The 17,351-nt window shown below is 40.0% G+C and overlaps 1 pseudogene; it reads right to left on the bottom strand.

The window, feature by feature from the left end:
* Nucleotides 1-13,478: 13,478 nt before the first annotated feature.
* On the bottom strand, nt 13,479-14,214 carry LOC139467504 (uncharacterized; annotated as a pseudogene).
* Between the last annotated feature and the right edge of the window lie 3,137 nt (nt 14,215-17,351).

The raw sequence follows: 17,351 nt of genomic DNA, 5'->3' as shown, positions 1-17,351 counted from the left end.
ACCTTTTGGATATTTAAAACATTTTATGCAATGTTTTATGTCTTGTGGGATTTTAATTTAGGTTTGTGAGTGAGTGAGTTGGGTTTAAAGCCGCTTTGAACAGTATTACAGTTACATTTCGTCATGTCAGCGCTTGATGTGTGAGGAAAGCCCAAAGTGATGCAGGTGTTAGATGTTTACAACTCTGGTGAAACCCATCAGCATTGGTAAGGTGCTCACAAACCTAGAAACATAATCGGGGCAAACCAGGATTTGAGCCAACAATCATAGGTTTCTAGCAAATTGCGGCCCCTTCGATGACTGGCTCACCCAGGCCCTAATTTAGCTTTGTATTTTGCTTTCATTCATTCAGTTAGAAATACTTCTACAGTAACTGCATGAGAAAGCAGATGACTTTTCACATGCATGTTTTGTGCTTAAACTACTTTTCATGCAGAGTGGCCTGTGGATTCGCCTGTCACCTAAATTAGCTTAAAAGACTTTCCAAAATTTGAAAATGTTGCCATTCACAATTACATGAAGAGAACTATTTTCACCCACTCTGAAATTATCAGAGAGAAGGGCCAGGGCGGGATGCTGCTTCCAGTTGTGTGCCAAGTTGTATGCAAACTAAGATTTATTTAAACTGTGTCTCCTTTGTCCTTGGCAGGGCAGTCACTAACTGAACTGTCAGTGGAACACCACTTGGACTAGATGGAACACCCCCTCATGTTATTATCCCCCACAACACGTTTTGTGGGGGAATGTCAGAATGGACACCATCAGTGTGTCAATCTGTCCATCCATCCCTCCGTCCATGCAAGATTTTGTTTCTGGCACAGATCTTTAAAAACATAAGGTCTGGTGGTGATTGATATGCCTTTTGATAGTTTGGAAATGAGATAAAAATATTGGCAAACCGGGAACATACCTTATTGTTTTCAGTGGCCACATGGGGATTACATGTTAGAATTGGTCCTAAGCTTGGTTGTATGAAGTGACAATTGAGATGATGGTCAGTCTCGGTGGATGTGGCATCTGGGATTCCTCTGTTGGTGAGACAAGTAGAAATAGTGTAGTGGACATGGCGTCTGTGCTTCCTCTGTTGGTTAGACAAATAGACATCCTGTAGTGGATGTGGCATCTGGGCTTCCTCTGTTGGTCAGACAAGTAGACATCCTGTAGTGGATGTGGCATCTGGGCTTCCTCTGTTGGTTAGACAAGTAGACATCTTGTAGTGGGTGTGGCATCTGGGCTTCCTCTGTTGGTTGGACAAGTAGACATTCTGTAGTGGATGTGGCATCTGGGCTTCCTCTGTTGGTCAGACAAGTAGACATCCTGTAGTGGACATGGCGTCTGTGCTTCCTCTGTTGGTTAGACAAGTAGACATCCTGTAGTGGATGTGGCATCTGGGCTTCCTCTGTTGGTCAGACAAGTAGACATCCTGTAGTGGATGTGGCATCTGGGCTTCCTCTGTTGGTTAGACAAGTAGACATCTTGTAGTGGGTGTGGCATCTGGGCTTCCTCTGTTGGTTGGACAAGTAGACATCCTGTAGTGGATGTGGCATCTGGGCTTCCTCTGTTGGTTAGACAAGTAGACATCCTGTAGTGGACATGGCATCTGTGCTTCCTCTGTTGGTTAGACAAGTAGACATCCTGTAGTGGATGTGGCATCTGGGCTTCCTCTGTTGGTCAGACAAGTAGACATCCTGTAGTGGATGTGGCATCTGGGCTTCCTCTGTTGGTTAGACAAGTAGACATCTTGTAGTGGGTGTGGCATCTGTGCTTCCTCTGTTGGTTAGACAAGTAGACATCCTGTAGTGGATGTGGCAAATGGGCTTCCTCTGTTGGTTTTACAAGTAGACATCTTGAAGTGGACATGGCATCTGGGCTTCCTCTGTTGGTTATACAAGAAGACATCTTGTAGTGGATGTGGGCGTTCTTTGTTAGTTAGACAAGAAAAAATAGTGTAGTGGATGTGGCATCTGGGCTTCGTCTGTTGGTTAGACAAATAGACATCTTGTATTGGATGTGGTATCTGGGCTTCCTCTGTTGGATAGACAAATAGAGATTAATAATTGTTATAAAAATTACTTCATCAAATCTATTTTAATGTTCATCTTGAGAATTTGTTTGTTTTAACATATATCATATTGTCAGTGCATAAAATAGTCTCCTTTTATAGCTTCCTATTGATTGTTTGTCACACAAAAACAACTGTTTGTGTAGAGTTAGGATGATGAACACTGTAAACATGAACCAATACACATTCCCTGATCATGTGCTGACTGATGTATGATATCAATACATGACTCTTTTTATGGACAACAACTTCGTTTACTATTTGTCAAGCCATTTCAGAGCTACTTCTTGCTCCTTATCAGGTCTGATTCATGTTCTTCCTGCTTCTGGGGCGGTCGGGTAGCCTAGAGGTTAAAGCGTTCGCTCGTCACGCCGAAGACCCGGGTTCAATTCCCGACATGGGTACAATGTGTGAAGCCCATTTCTGGTGTCCACCGCCGTGATATTGCTGGAATATTGCTAAAAGCGGCGTCAAACCATACTCTCTCACTCTTCCTGCTTCTAAATGCCAATCAAAGACTTGATGTACGACAGTAACGATACAAAATGTCTTTTTTATGGTACCAAGATTATATTTAGGTCATTCTTAAAGGTTAACTATCAGGGAAATAAAAGAGTTGATATTCACGACAAAGAAATTAGGAACATTGAATCAATATGAAGACCTATCTGGTTGGCTAACACAAGATTATGATGGTCATAATTGTCTGTAGTTTCAGTAAGCCATGAGTCTGAGACAGAAATGTCTTTCACCAGGTGGATGGTAAGACATGATAGAGTGATCTATGCAGGCGGATGGCTCCTAGCAGAAGTATGTGGGTTGATGCAATAATAAATAGTCTCGGCTGAAACAGACCATCAGTGAATCCTAGACTATAATGGATATTGTATGTATGTGTCGGCCAGAACTGTCCCTGGAGGACTATGTATAGGAATGCTAAAGACAACACTGGGGATTGTGGACTGAATAGGTCTCAAGTAACCTGTGCTTGTCATATGAGGGGACTGAGTAGATTAGCTGGTCAGGTGACTTGGTTGCTTGACTGAAATATTTTGTCAGTGTGATGAACGTTTTATCAGAATGTGTTGGGATAAGCTTGTCTTCGGCGGTTAATTTACATAAATCTAATTTCTTTTAAGGGATAGCCACTTGATTTTCGGAGGGACAATTAGGACCCTTTTTCACTGAAAAACAATTACCGTATTCGACGTAATTAGCGCCCAGGGCGCTCTCAAAATTAGAAATAGGGAGCTCTTATGAGAATATTATTTTGGTGAAAAAATAAAGGATAAAGTTCGTGGTTTATGCTGACAGCCTGAAATGTTTATATACGACAGACATATTTTTCCAGAATTTAATTGCCCATAATTAAGGGTGCATATAACACACGAGTGTGTATTATACGCGAATAAATATGTTTTGTGTACATTGATCAATCGGAAGGGGTGCTAATTGGGATTGTTTACTAGCCAATATGTTAGCAAATATCGTCGTGGGCGCTTATTAGAGCGGGGCGCTTATTACATTGAATACGGTATATATGCCTTGCTTTGTAGCAGTGAAAGAAAAAAACCATGATGTGCCATTTTCCTGCAGACAAATCAGCCGTGAAGATCCGTGTTTGAATACATCTTCAGCAACCCATGCTGGCCGCAAACGGCAACAACTATACTTGTCGTAAGAGACAACTTGGTTGATGCATGTCATCGTATCCCAATTGCATAGATTGATGCTCATGATGTCAATCACTGGATTGTCTGGTCCCAACCTGATTATTTTCAGTTGGCGGTCATATAGCTGGAATATTGCTGAGTGAAGCGTTTAATGAATTCAGTTCATTAATTTTATTTATTTAAAAAAAATTGTTGGAAAAATAATTGACCTTCAAAACATTACAAAAAAATACTGATGTGAAACCATGATAATCTCCCCCCCAAATCAAATGGTTGCTTCCTTCGTGGAGACAAGTCTCAGTTTTCTCTGAAAACTGAACCGTTGTGTAGAAAATGCATATGTACATTCCTCAGCCAGAACCAATCCATGGGGAATCCACGTCAAATAGGTCAGACCAGGATTGATGCAAGAACCAACTAAAATGTGTATGGCTTGTTGATCTTGTTTGTTGTGTACGTGTCATCGTACACGACAACGTGGAACGTTGCTCTTAGCAACCACTTATTTGTCTGATCCAGACATGATTATTTCCTGGGTGCTGTCATGTACCTGGGCTCTTTGCGCTGTTAGCTTTTCTTGCTGATATATATGTTGAGTACCTGTCTTTTGCCAAAACAATTCTTCGTCTGGACATGATAATGTATATACATGTATTTCGTCCTGGATCTTGACATACAGTCGGACCCCATAGCTCGAACTTAGCGGGACAGTGTTGTAATATGTAATATGTGTACATTGTACATAATTTATTACAATTGTTATGGATCATTTCCTGTGAAATGCATATAAGTTACAGTGTACATGTATAACATGTAGGATTGGACCCGTGAAGTTCCTGGTAGGGAAGGAGATCTTCAGCAAGTCATACTTGCTGTAAAAGGCAACTATGACGACTAACGGGATTGGGTGGTCAGACTCGCTGAATTGGTTGATGCATGTCATCGTATCCCAATTGCGTGGATCAATGCTCATGATGTCAATCACTGGATTGCCTTGTTCAGACTTGAATATTTACAGACTGCCGTCATACAGCTGGAATATTTACAGACTGCCGTCATACAGCTGGAATATTTACAGACTGCCGTCATACAGCTGGAAGTATTGCTGAGTGCAGCATTAAACAACAAACAAACAAAACATGTAAGATTGACAAGATAATGTGTACATGTGCCAAACTGCACTTTTACAGAGATGTCAGATGTTTGAGGAAAGTTGCTCGATATATCTAGAAAACTGTTCACTGCTTTGTGAAATGTTTATTTGTGCTTTTCGAAACTGTTAATGTGTCAAATGACGACTTTGAGATAAAGGTAGGAAGTTCTTAGGAAAAGGCAAAGATGGAATCAAGAGTCCAAGGTTTGAGATACTGGTGTGTTGTTTTAAATTGAAATTGAGATAAACAGTCAAATCTAGATGAATTTATATAGTGAGGTGTTCGGGACTGGAGGAGAGCTTCAAGATGTCGGTACGTTCAACATTACGGGGTCCGGATGTATTACAATTGGACATTTGGCATTGAAATAATCTTGAAAAAAAAGTCACACAAAATTCAACCTTCAAATATGTCAGTCTGAACAAAATGTAATGTTAATTGAAAGAATACAGTGGCTACACTTGATGAGCAAAATCAATATTAATAATCATACTTAATGGCTGTTGCAACACAGTTTTGGGGGAGTTTGATTAATATAAATGAACTTTCCAGCAGGATTTTGTCCAGATGTGGTGATTTTGCCAGATCTTATGGGGCAGGATACTCTTACCTTTTGCTGACATATATCATCACTTATTGGTCGTGATTCATAAACACATGCTCATGATATAAAGTAAACTATGGCTATACAGAAATCAAAGGGACCTCTAATTCTATTCGTTATAACTGTAGTTCGTTCTAAGCATATATACTGCAAATGGTTAGGACAAAAAAACAGTTTGTTATATCCGTCAGTCTGTTATAAGTGTGTTTGTTTTATATGTAGTTTACGGTAGTTTGACTCGTGCAATCAACGATAAGAGGTTTCTAATAGATATGAAATGGTTTTGTGGCCTTTAATTATTCTGATAATACTACCTTTTTAAGTAATTTGGGCCTTTCATGAAAGTTGGATTCTAACACCTGTACAAAATTTGATTAAGTACAAGAATGTTGACCATCAGCTTTAGCGTGAATATTGACTCCAATGATGTCATTGTCTGTCAAAGAGTGATATATTCTTCAAGTTAAAAACACATTATTCTGACTTGTCAATTACTGGATTTCTGTGGTACCTCAGTGCACAATTATTGAGTTGATTAAACATGCAAACTAAAACATTATAATCACATTTTCTTTAACTTTGAGAAAATGGTAAACATGCAATTTAAGCTCTTAATGTCCAAGGCAAGAACATGACATGGATCTGTCCTGGGTTTTTAGGCTGATGATTTACAACAGTTCATGACCAAACTGTGGTATTTTTCAGCCCTAATTTACAATCTATTAGGCTGCCACAAAGGAGGTAGCACCTCAGGTAAAACATTCATATTCCACCTGTGTCAGTTTCTTTCAAAAACATTAGAGAGTGATGACTCCTTAAAATATATTATAAACCACATTTGTGCACTCAAATCTTGTTTACATCTCATGCAAAGTACTGATTCAACACGGTGAGCAATCTTGATGAGCTTTTCAAGATTACAGTGAAATGAGATTCGTCTTTTGCTTATTTCCTCGAACTAATTATCTGAGTAAGAACATTTTACTGTGTTAGATATAATATCAATGCTCTGATTGGCAGAAACATAAGCTTGGCACATTTGTGGCATGAAGTTGATGCATAAAGTTAAAGAAGTGTTCTGAATTCAAGATGGGCGTCTTGGCTGATGTTGTGAGGACAACTCTCGACCTATTTCCCACCATTGCTTAGTTCAGAGCTTGATTCAAATGACCCAATGCTACAGATGTCCAATCAAATTACTTAAATGCACAAGAGAAAATGTGCTAATAAGTTCATGATAACAAAGCTAGAGATAATGAGAGCTGTGGCTGTGAATTGGTCCTGGGCCCAATTCCAGAAAGGGGTCAGAGCGGTAAGATGATTGTATCTCCCATACTTTTACTTAGCCTTAGATAGGTGAGGTGCTTAGATCGCTTTGTGGAACTGGGCCCAATTCCAGAAAGGGGCCTTAGCGCTAAGATGATCGTGTCTCCCATACTTTTACTTAGCCTCACATAGGTGAGGTGCTAAGATCACTTTGTGGAACTGGGCCCAATTCCAGAAAGGGGTCAGAGCGCTAAGATGATCGTATCTCCCATACTTTTACTTAGCCTTAGATAGGTGAGGTGCTTAGATCGCTTTGTGGAACTGGGCCCAATTCCAGAAAGGGGCCTTAGCGCTAAGATGATCGTGTCTCCCATACTTTTACTTAGCCTCACATAGGTGAGGTGCTAAGATCACTTTGTGGAACAGGGCCCAGGGATTTTATTAGAACTGAGGCATTATACACTGAATGAATATGTTAATTAGGACACCATAACAAACCCTTTGACCCCAGTGGGAGTGCAGGGAATAAATGAAGTCACAATTTTAATGATTCTTTAAAGATTATTCCCGTCAGAAGTCAGAATTATGTCATTAACATGGCCTCAAGAAATTATTGTTGATAGCTAACTCTCATATGGTGCAAATTAGCAACAAATACAACACATCAATGTGTTGCTGGAGGTGGCTGTTTGGTTATGCCATTTACACACCAATAAATCTTTAGATGCCAGTTGTCAGTTTTTGGAATTCCAACAGAGTTTGTTTGTTTACGTTTTGTCTCCCATGCCAAAATGTTAATATTTCAGGTCCATGCGACTTTGTGACAGAAACCTATGATTTTGGGTTTGGATCCAGGTTTGACCTGATTATGATTCCATGTTTTATCAGCACCATACCCGTGCTCATGAGTTTCACCAAGTTTGTTAATGTCTAATCACAAATCACAATGTAAAATCAGTTCAGGCTTTCAGCCCACATCATGCTGCGAACTGTTTATTTGTTTGTTTGTTTGTTTAACGCCGCACTCAGCAATATTCCAGGATTAGGACGGCGGTCTGTAAATAATCGAATCTGGACCAGACAATCCAGTGATTGACATCATGCTATTGGGATGCTGTTGGGATACAATGACATGCTACTAACCAAGTCATCGAGCCTGACCACCTGATCCTATTAGTCGCCTCTTATGACAAGCATAGTTGCCTCCTTTGGCATGCATGGCTTGCTGAAGACCTATTCTACCCCCGGTCATGTAACTAAAATACTGATCAGTGTACGTGGCATTAAACCAAACTTACACTTTCACTCACCAGGGGCAACTTTACTACTCAAAAGAGGTAGAGTAACACCTGATTCATGGCATGACAGGTTAACTATTGTAATATGAAAGAAGCGGGTGTTGTTTAACTTCTTTCGAGTAGTATATGTCGTTCACCTTGCCACTGTTCCATTAATAAGTTCAGCAGCTGAGTTAATATGTTCGCAACGTCATGTCGTAATGTTTGTACTTAAGATCCGGGTTAGAATAGGTCTTCAGCAACCCATGCTTGCTGTAGCAGACGACTATGATTGTCGTAAGAGGCGACTAACAAGGTCATTTCATTTACAGTCCGGTACAGTCGTGCCTCGTTTATACCGACACTTGCGTCATTTCACAATTCGTCTGTATAAACGAATTTCCGTATAACTGAAACCAGCTTCTTACTGGAAGAGTTACTTCCCTTCAATTATGCAACTCATGACAGATGACAGAGCAAACAGTTACATCCACTCAATCTTTATTCAAGACATACACGTTTCAAAAAATCTGTCATGGAAGTTTGAACTTTACTTTGCTACACGGGATCGTGATAAGTCATTTGAATTTTATACCACTGAGCCACTGCTCTGGATAAACACCATCATCTAAAATTTTGTTAAATAACCTAACAAATACAGGTAGCATAATGACTTGAGAAGCCATATTTATCGAATGAGATTACATGTACAATAAACAAGCTCGTCTCAAACGTAACTCAGTGTCACTTGGTTAATTGACTTCTCACGAATCAAAGGATTACCACCAGCGGAAGTGTATTGTCCGGGTAAGTGAGACAATTTTGTGTGCATTTCAGTGTTTTGTGTATGAAAATGACCATCCGGTTCCGGAAACTGAATTTCCGTATATATACGGGTAAATTTATATAGTAATTATTTCATTTTGAATGAAAATCGTCCGGGAACCGAGGTTTCCGGATATCTGAAGTCCGTATAAGCGACGCATGACTGTATGCGATAATTTTGATTTTATATAATTAGCTTTTACTTACAAAAAAACTGTTAATAAATGAAATTCAACTTGTGCAAGAGAATGTGGATATGTTTATTTTGAGGGCATATAAACTACATGTGATATTTCGTTATTAGTTACATGGTAACTTTGGCAATTTATGAAATACACATGACGACACAAGAAGTCAGTGGAAGGAGTGTGAGCATGTTGACAAACTCCATGAAAAGTGATGACGTCACCTTCCGGACATCTCAATGACAGCATTTTGAAAAATTAGAGTGACCTCGCAAATCACCAGTGTTATACATTGTTTGTACATCCACAGGTGAGATGTTGACACAGTTGACAACTCAGAAATAGTCTTAGGGATCTAACTGAAACAGTTTTAGCAACACACATAATACTGTCACAGGAATAGCAGCTGATGTGTGATTAGTGAGGACATTTTAACTGACATTAATTGAGGGTTACTACTATGTAAATGTAATGATGGAATAATGGCGTGTACGTTGTTTGATTCAACACTGAAACTCATTCTGTTTGACCAGTTAGTTACTCACAAGAGAAATTACTTATTTGTTATGTCTCTTCGGGGTTGAAAAGTCAGATCACTATGTTACTGTTAAGTTGTTAATACAAAAATTATTTCTTGTGTGAATTCCGGTTCGCCTCGATTATGGTTCTAGGTTAGTCAGCACCATACCTGTCGTCGTGGGTTTCACCGAAGTGGTAAACGTCTGAGACCTGTATTACTTCGGGCTTTCCTCCCACATTAAGCTGACACGCCGTGATACAACTGGAATACTGTTAAAAGTGGCTTTAAACCCAACTCACTCACTCATCCTTGTCTGAATTTCATATGATAATATAAGTAAAGCACCCAGGACTTTTGAAATAGCTTGTTGTGACCGTAATGTTTTATATCTGTGCTCTGCTGTTTGTTGTAATCAAGGAATATGTTCAGTGTTGCACAGTGTTAATGTACGACAAACTGTTGTGTTCAGTTTGGTTCTAGGACTATTAACTCATTCATGCGTTGGTTACTATCAAGGTTTGGCATGGTAATTAATAAATCTAGTAAGGCTCCCAAGAAGAAGGTTAATCATTAATTTCATCATTCCCTGCTGTCATGCAAACTTGGTCTCTGGGGAAGTCATTGTCACATTGTACCATTGATTTGCTCACATGTTGAAAAATAATTCCCCATAATCTTAAAACATTGTGAAGCCAGCATTTATGGTCTCTTTCACAAGGCCATTTGATAATTATTTTGCAACATTTTGATAAAAAACAATATAACCTAGAAATGTGACAGCTCCATGCACACTCGCTTCCTCATACAGTTAAAGAGGTGGTCGGGTAGCCTAGCGGTTAAAGCGTTCGCTCGTCACGCCGAAGATCCGGGTTTGATTCCCAACATGGGTACAATGTGTGAAGCCCATTTCTGGTGTCCCCCACCATGATATTGCTGGAATATTGCTAAAATATTGTTATTCCCCAACAACCTATAACGATGGTCCCCAACCACCAGTGATGGTCCCCAACAAGCTAGGATGGTCGTAAGAGAGGACTTAATGGATCAGGTTTTTTGGTGACTTGGTTGATTCCGCGTCATCATACCCCTACGGCATGGATTGTTCATAGTATTATCAAATAGTATGAATTGTTTTTTTACAGGCCAGCGTCATATAGCTTGAATATTGCTGAGGGCATGTTATACGAAAAACAAACAAGCAAGGCTCAATACACCATACTGACAGTTTCCAATGCAAAATTCTGAAATCTGTGTAGCAGCTGGGCTGAGAGTGCTGTGAGTCCTGTTCCTCTAGATCCGTCCTTTATTATCTTGAACTGGCATCTATTTTATTCCATGTATGTCACATTGTGCCTTTTCAAATATATAAAAAGTACAGCCTTAGAAATAATTATTTTTAAGGCGAGACCTGAGGACTAGTGGACACCTGAATTCACTAGACTTCAGAGTGGATTTCCGCAAGTGGGTTTCCGCTAGTCTTCAGAGTGGGTTTCCTCTAGTCTTCAGAGTGTGTCTCCACTAGTCTTCAGAGTGGGTTTCCACAAGTCTTCAGAGTGGGTTTCCACTAGTCTTCGGAGTGGGTTTCCACTAGTCTACAGAGTAGGTTTCCACTAGTCAGTCCTCAGAATTTGTAGCTAGTCCTGCTTCAATGTGACAAAAATGTTTTCTATGTTTACATTTTTGGTTAGTTTTATCCAGTTTCAATTTAAAGCTAATAAAAGCATTGAGACCTGGTACAGAATTTTAGCCTCAAGTGCCACCAGTAAATGAGAAATACCATCATTGTATTTTAATTGTCGTCTGCTCAATTTAGTAGACTCGGGCTTGCAGGCTCTACCAGATTTTGAAGGCTGTAGTAGGAAGCAACAAGATCTGGTTGTTGAAGAGTGGATGAACACCTCTTCATGTCATCATTCATCAATCTGCCCCAGATTAGGTTGCAGCCATGGATATGGTTTGCCTCTCATTGAAGCTTCTGTGGTTTCTGTCATCACTCAATCAGTAAGCATTCAACAAGGAGTCCTCCAATCGATGATAAGTCTGTCAATGACCGTCATTGCTTTAAATGTGTCGTCACATTGACTTTGAAGTGTGCTGACAATTTGAGATGTGCCCCAGGAGATTTGGGTGCAAAGAAATCTGAAGGACTTAAGTCTTTGTGCTGAAATGTACAAGTTCGATAAATTGTATGAAGCAAAAACTTTGTTGTCTAATTGGTCATATTCTCGGAAAGGAACGTGTCCAGTCAGCAGAATCACCTTAGATGCCATACCCAGAACTGTCCCGATGGCCCTCAAATCTCAGCGTGTTAAAATGTCTCTTGGGTTTATCCTTTTAGAAGTTGTATTTGCTAATTGGAACACTACAGCTTAGAAACTATTGTAGTATCTTTACAGTCATTGTGTTTCTTTGAAAATGTCACACAGCCTTTATAGTTGAAAGCAGTTGACAAATAGAACTCAGACACGTTTTGTGTTGGAGTTGATTCAGATGTTGATTTGCTATTGTTTGTTTGTTGTTTAATGCTGCACTTAGCAATATTCCAACCATATGACAGTCTGTAAATAATCGAGTCTGGACCAGACGATCCAGTGATTGACATCATGAGCATCGATCCACGCAATTGAGATACAATGACGTGCTTCAAACAAGTCAGCGAGACTGACCACCCGATCCCGTTAGTCGCCTCTTCCGATAAGCATAGTCGCCTTTACAGCTAGCATGGGTTGCTGAAGACCTTTTCTAATTCAGACCTTCAAGGATAGTTTTAAAAGGACCATCTCTGTGGTTTAGTGGTTGTTGGGTGTTCTTGATTTAACTAATTAAGACATGTATATGTCTCATGATATACTTAAGCCGTTAATGACCCTGATATATGCCTATACAATTTATGATACTGGTGATTTGCTGAGCCCAATACCTGATAAGAATGACAAACTGTTTGTTTGATGGACACACAAGACCTTCCACAGTGTACCAGTCAGACCCGTCAGTAATGAGTGGGGATCATCCACAGTTGTTTGTTTTTTGTTTAACACCACGCTCAGGAATATTTCAGCTAAGTCCTAGTTTCACCTGTTTTGGGCTAAGTATGATTAGTGTGTGGTAAAATTATACACGTTCTAATAAAATAATTTCATTTTCTGTTAATGTCAACAAACATCAGTCCAAGGATATTAACTCACATTTTACTGACTGCACTCTTCAAATTTAACTGTCGCTTGCCGCCATGACTGCAGTGGCACATATTTGGGAGATGCGTCCTACGTCACCTGTTTTCAGCGATGACGTTTCACACGAAGAATGTTTGGTACGCGGTCGATGAAAACCAAAATTATGTTTCATACACAACATGTAAATGATTTTGGTGAAAATACAATGGAACTCAACATGGTTCCAACATCGGTTAAGAAACATTGAATGAGTCATTCCAACTGGAACATTTGAAGACATTTATGAGATTTTACTCTTAAACCATTGGCTCACAGTGGGCACAAAGAAATTGTGTGTGAATGCGCACAAATCTTAACTTCGTGCAAAATACTAGATGTACCAAATGTCCACTTCTGCCCACTTTACAAGTGAGTGTGTCAGTGTACCGTAAGGCGTCAGGAGTGAATTTCCCGAGTCTGGTCAGTTATTGCTTTCTTACTGATGATTTTACTCAGTGTATTCCTTGGTTAAAATGTTTTAGCATTCTTCAAGACTTCACCACATCGACATTCCAGAAAATCTCGTGCAGCACAATCAGTTTTTGCAACAACCGCATCAGACGACGGGGCCTGGTAAAAGACTGGGCAGGCAAGACAAGCAAGTCATCAACAACATCAGAGTTGAACGGGTGGATTCCAGATTTTCTGAAGGAGGATACAATGTTAATAGACATCAAAGTGGAATTAAACACTTTACATGCTATCCACATATGTCATGTTTACTGATGGCTCTCTCGGAATTTTCTCTGAGAAATGAATGACAGGCTCTAATCTAGGTGGTCTCAAAAGGTCCGTAACACCTGATATCAAGTGGGAGCTAAAGGTGGCTGGTATGAGGTGGACCAACAAACAATAATATGTGTTTTTGTCTCGCCCATTCAATTAAACCAAGTGACATGTGACTCTTGTGGCCATTCTATAAGAACGGATGAATCTGCCTTACAAGCTGGGTGGAATTTGGCCAAGTGATCCTTCATGTAGTTGCTGAATATGTCTGTATTCGACCATCCTGTCTCAGACACAGGGCAAGAGGCTCCAGGTGTTGCTTCAGACAACAGTTCTTCTCTCATCCGCTGACCAGGAAATACAATATACGGAGGAACATTCCTGCCAACTGCACTGACAGCTGCAATCATCGTGACTGTTTTAGACTTCTCCGATGTCATGGTCTGTTCCTTGCAATTAACACCGACAACAATCTTAGGGGGTGTAACGTTGGTAGAGAGGCCTTTCCCTCATCGATGTTGAAGATAGCATGAGGAGAATTGTCCAAGCTGTTTCTTTATGACCTGTGACAACTCTTCAAAAAACCTCGCAATGTTCTCCTTGGTCGCCAATCTCGCCCTTGCAGTCTCCAGTGTGAGTGGTTTCTGGCCATCTATCAATGAGCTGCACAACCACTGTACTCTCAATGGATGAGAACGATCCCAATATCCCAAGTGTGAATGATTCCAGTGTTGCAGTAAATAAATGCATCAGGCTCCCCCTCCAAATGTAAGACGTGGTCGCTTTTCGATCGCATGGGATCCCCTTCCTTCCTGTTGGAAGTGACCACGGTGACAGCCACGGTCACAGTCACCAGTCTTGCCGTTGGTAACCCTAGCGGTTTTATGGGAGACAAGAATACCCGTTCTGGTTCCGTAGGCTGCAGCATGATATCATAGACTCCATGTGCTGATATCAAACAAGAATCTTGGTCTACGTCAGATGACGATCCACTTGGGGATCACATGGATTCCATGGACAGTACAGGCACCAGGCATCAGTGTACCTCCCTCCCAGGTCTTATCCCAGACCCTAAGGATTGCGAGATGGACTTTATGGAAGAACAGTACTCAGAATCAGACTATTCTCCTCAATGAAACTACAACACTGGCCATTCATTTTCTGAATTATTGGAGGAACTTTATCATATGCCAGTTCTGCAACCTAAGATGGAAGAAACGGTTACCACAGATGCCCGAGTACGCGGGTTGCCACCCCCAGACTCCCATCACAACCATAGCCGTATATATCAAACTCATGACTGCCCTCTCCCAGGACTTTTCCCAGTATCAACTATCAACTTGGCAGTGAAAGCTCACAGTTCAGTCTTCCTATCTAAACAGTCAAGAGAACCTTCTCGGGAACCCGTGAAGACTAGGGCTGTTACGGTACTCTCGCGTATTCAGTGAATCGAACCGTATGCATTCATGAATTGAATCAATTAGTTGTAGTCACTAGAATCGAATGTTTATGAATATGCAGTCATTTGCATTTACATACCCTGACCCTTAAAATAGCCAAAAGAATATATTATATGCATAGATTTCTTCAAAGACAACACTCTTTTATATTTAATTTGACAGTGTTGTGGTCACTGGTCATTGTCGCATCTAAGCAGGTACTAGTACCTGGATAAGTGCAGTTTATAAATGTATAATAAATTTAATAAATTAATAATTAACAAACCATGTTAAAAAAATTAATTTGTTATTGTTTCACTGAATATCATAAATAATACCTCAACTCTGGACTTGTTATTGTATTTGTGAATAAATATTCATATCCGTTATCCTATATTCATGATATGAATCGAATTTGCCTCATAGTGTATTCATTAGGTAGAATAGGTCTTCAGCAACCCATGCTTGCCGTAAAAGGCGACTATGCTTGTCATAAGAGGTGACTATCAGGATCTGGTGGTCAGGCTCGCTGACTTGGTTGAAGCATGTCATCGATCCCAATTGCGTGGATTGATGTTCATGATAACAATGATATTAACAGACCGCCATCATATAGCTGGAATATTGCGGCGTAAACAACAAACCAAACCAAAAACACCACCTTCAGAGAGCCCATCATGTGAGACCGAAAATGAGGTTGCAGTGAAGAAATTTATGCAGGAAGCGATGTTACAGACTGTAAAAACGAGAGTGATGTCTTAAAGAACCAGAATGGACATCAAGATAGATGATGATGACAATAATCCCCGAAGGCATGTCAGTACAGGAAATGACAGTCTGAGACGTGGTTTTAGAACATCTAATGATGTCACTTCTTAATGGCATTGTGTGTTCATCTAATGATGTCAAAAATATGAACATCAGCAGATATAACAGTAATTCTAGTGAAGGTACCACAGATTTGACTGATTCAGGATATTTACTTGGTTTCAAATCCTCTTGAGCTGATTCAATAGAAGTTATTTCCAACTAGTATTTAAAACAACGATTAGATGGGATCTAGGATCTGCTGTCAACTACACGGGGAGTCAGCACCCATCTATCCCAGCTTTATTCTGGCAATGATGGAATAGAGGTGGGGTATTCTCAAGAATTATTAAAACAATAGTTATCATTGTTAATAGTTCTAAGAATACTTCCTCTATTACATCAGAGGTACTCCCTTCCACCTCCCCAATCATTTAGTTGGTAGATGTTTAGTAAAAAGTAAGGGTTGTCCCGCCTTTACACACAGAAGAGGTGTGAGCTGCTTGGTACTATTATGGAAACAACTAGTTATGTATAGTTTACAGTGAAGAGGACTTCTGTTTTAGTTAAATTGTGATTGCAGCCCAAATACAGGTTTTATGGCAATGATGTAATAGGGGTCGTATCTTAACAATTGTTAACAATGAAAACTTGTTTCAATATTTCATTTTTCTTACAAAAAACAGGGAGTTTATTTAATTTGGTCGTCTGTGAAACTTATTTCGAAAAATCAACTTTTCATTAGTCAATGCAGACTTTAGAGTTTTATTGACAAGCATGACAAGACCTTTTTTTAAATTGTCAGAAAATGCACTTCATTTGGGTGTCAGCTGCACTTTAATTCATTTCATTCATCAGGATTCCATTGAATCAGAACCTTACCAAATTTGTAATCTCAATTGATGATACCCTTTGGCTTTGTCTGGCAGAAGAGGCATGTTCTTCAAGATTTGTTGTCACACTGCACACTTGATGCCTTGGAAGTCTCTGAGACTTCGTCACACAATCATTGAAGTAATTTGTCTTCTCCATGCGTTGGTAAGTGCATTCCAATGTCCTTTTAAAAAAAAATGAGCTAATACCAAAATCAAACAGGTGCAGACTTCATACCAAGGTATTTGAATCAACCTGCTATGCTGAACGGCTGAAACACCCTCTATAGACTTGTTCTGTCGTTGGTATTTTGACACAACAAGGAAGGGGATGGCCCGGTGTCTGCTTCAGCAGCGGGCTTTGCTGATTGGAGTTCTTTAGTGCCTGAAGTACCTGAATTGTGGGTTGGAATGCTAGATTCATCTCAATTGTGGTCCTTGATCTGCCGATTAAGAGGGGCGGTCGGGTAGCCTAGTGGTTAAACCTTTTGCTCGTCACGCCGAAGATCCGGGTTCGATTCCCGACATGGGTACAATGTGTGAAGCCCATTTCTGGTGTCCCCCGCCATGATATTGCTAGAATATTGCTGAAAGCAGCCCTTAACCATACTTACTCACTCACTCACTGCCGATTAAGTGACATGCTCTTGTTTATCATTAAAGTGAAACACATTTGCAAATTTCATCGCCTTTTCTTCCCTGTTAAGTTGACCGTCTACTGATGTTTGT

Source organism: Haliotis cracherodii, unplaced genomic scaffold (genome assembly GCF_022045235.1).
Source record: "Haliotis cracherodii isolate W230 unplaced genomic scaffold, xgHalCrac1.p SCAF_2, whole genome shotgun sequence".
NCBI lineage: Eukaryota > Metazoa > Mollusca > Gastropoda > Lepetellida > Haliotidae > Haliotis > Haliotis cracherodii.
Note: the sequence above shows the minus strand (reverse complement) of the source record. Positions and strands in the feature narration are given on the sequence as shown.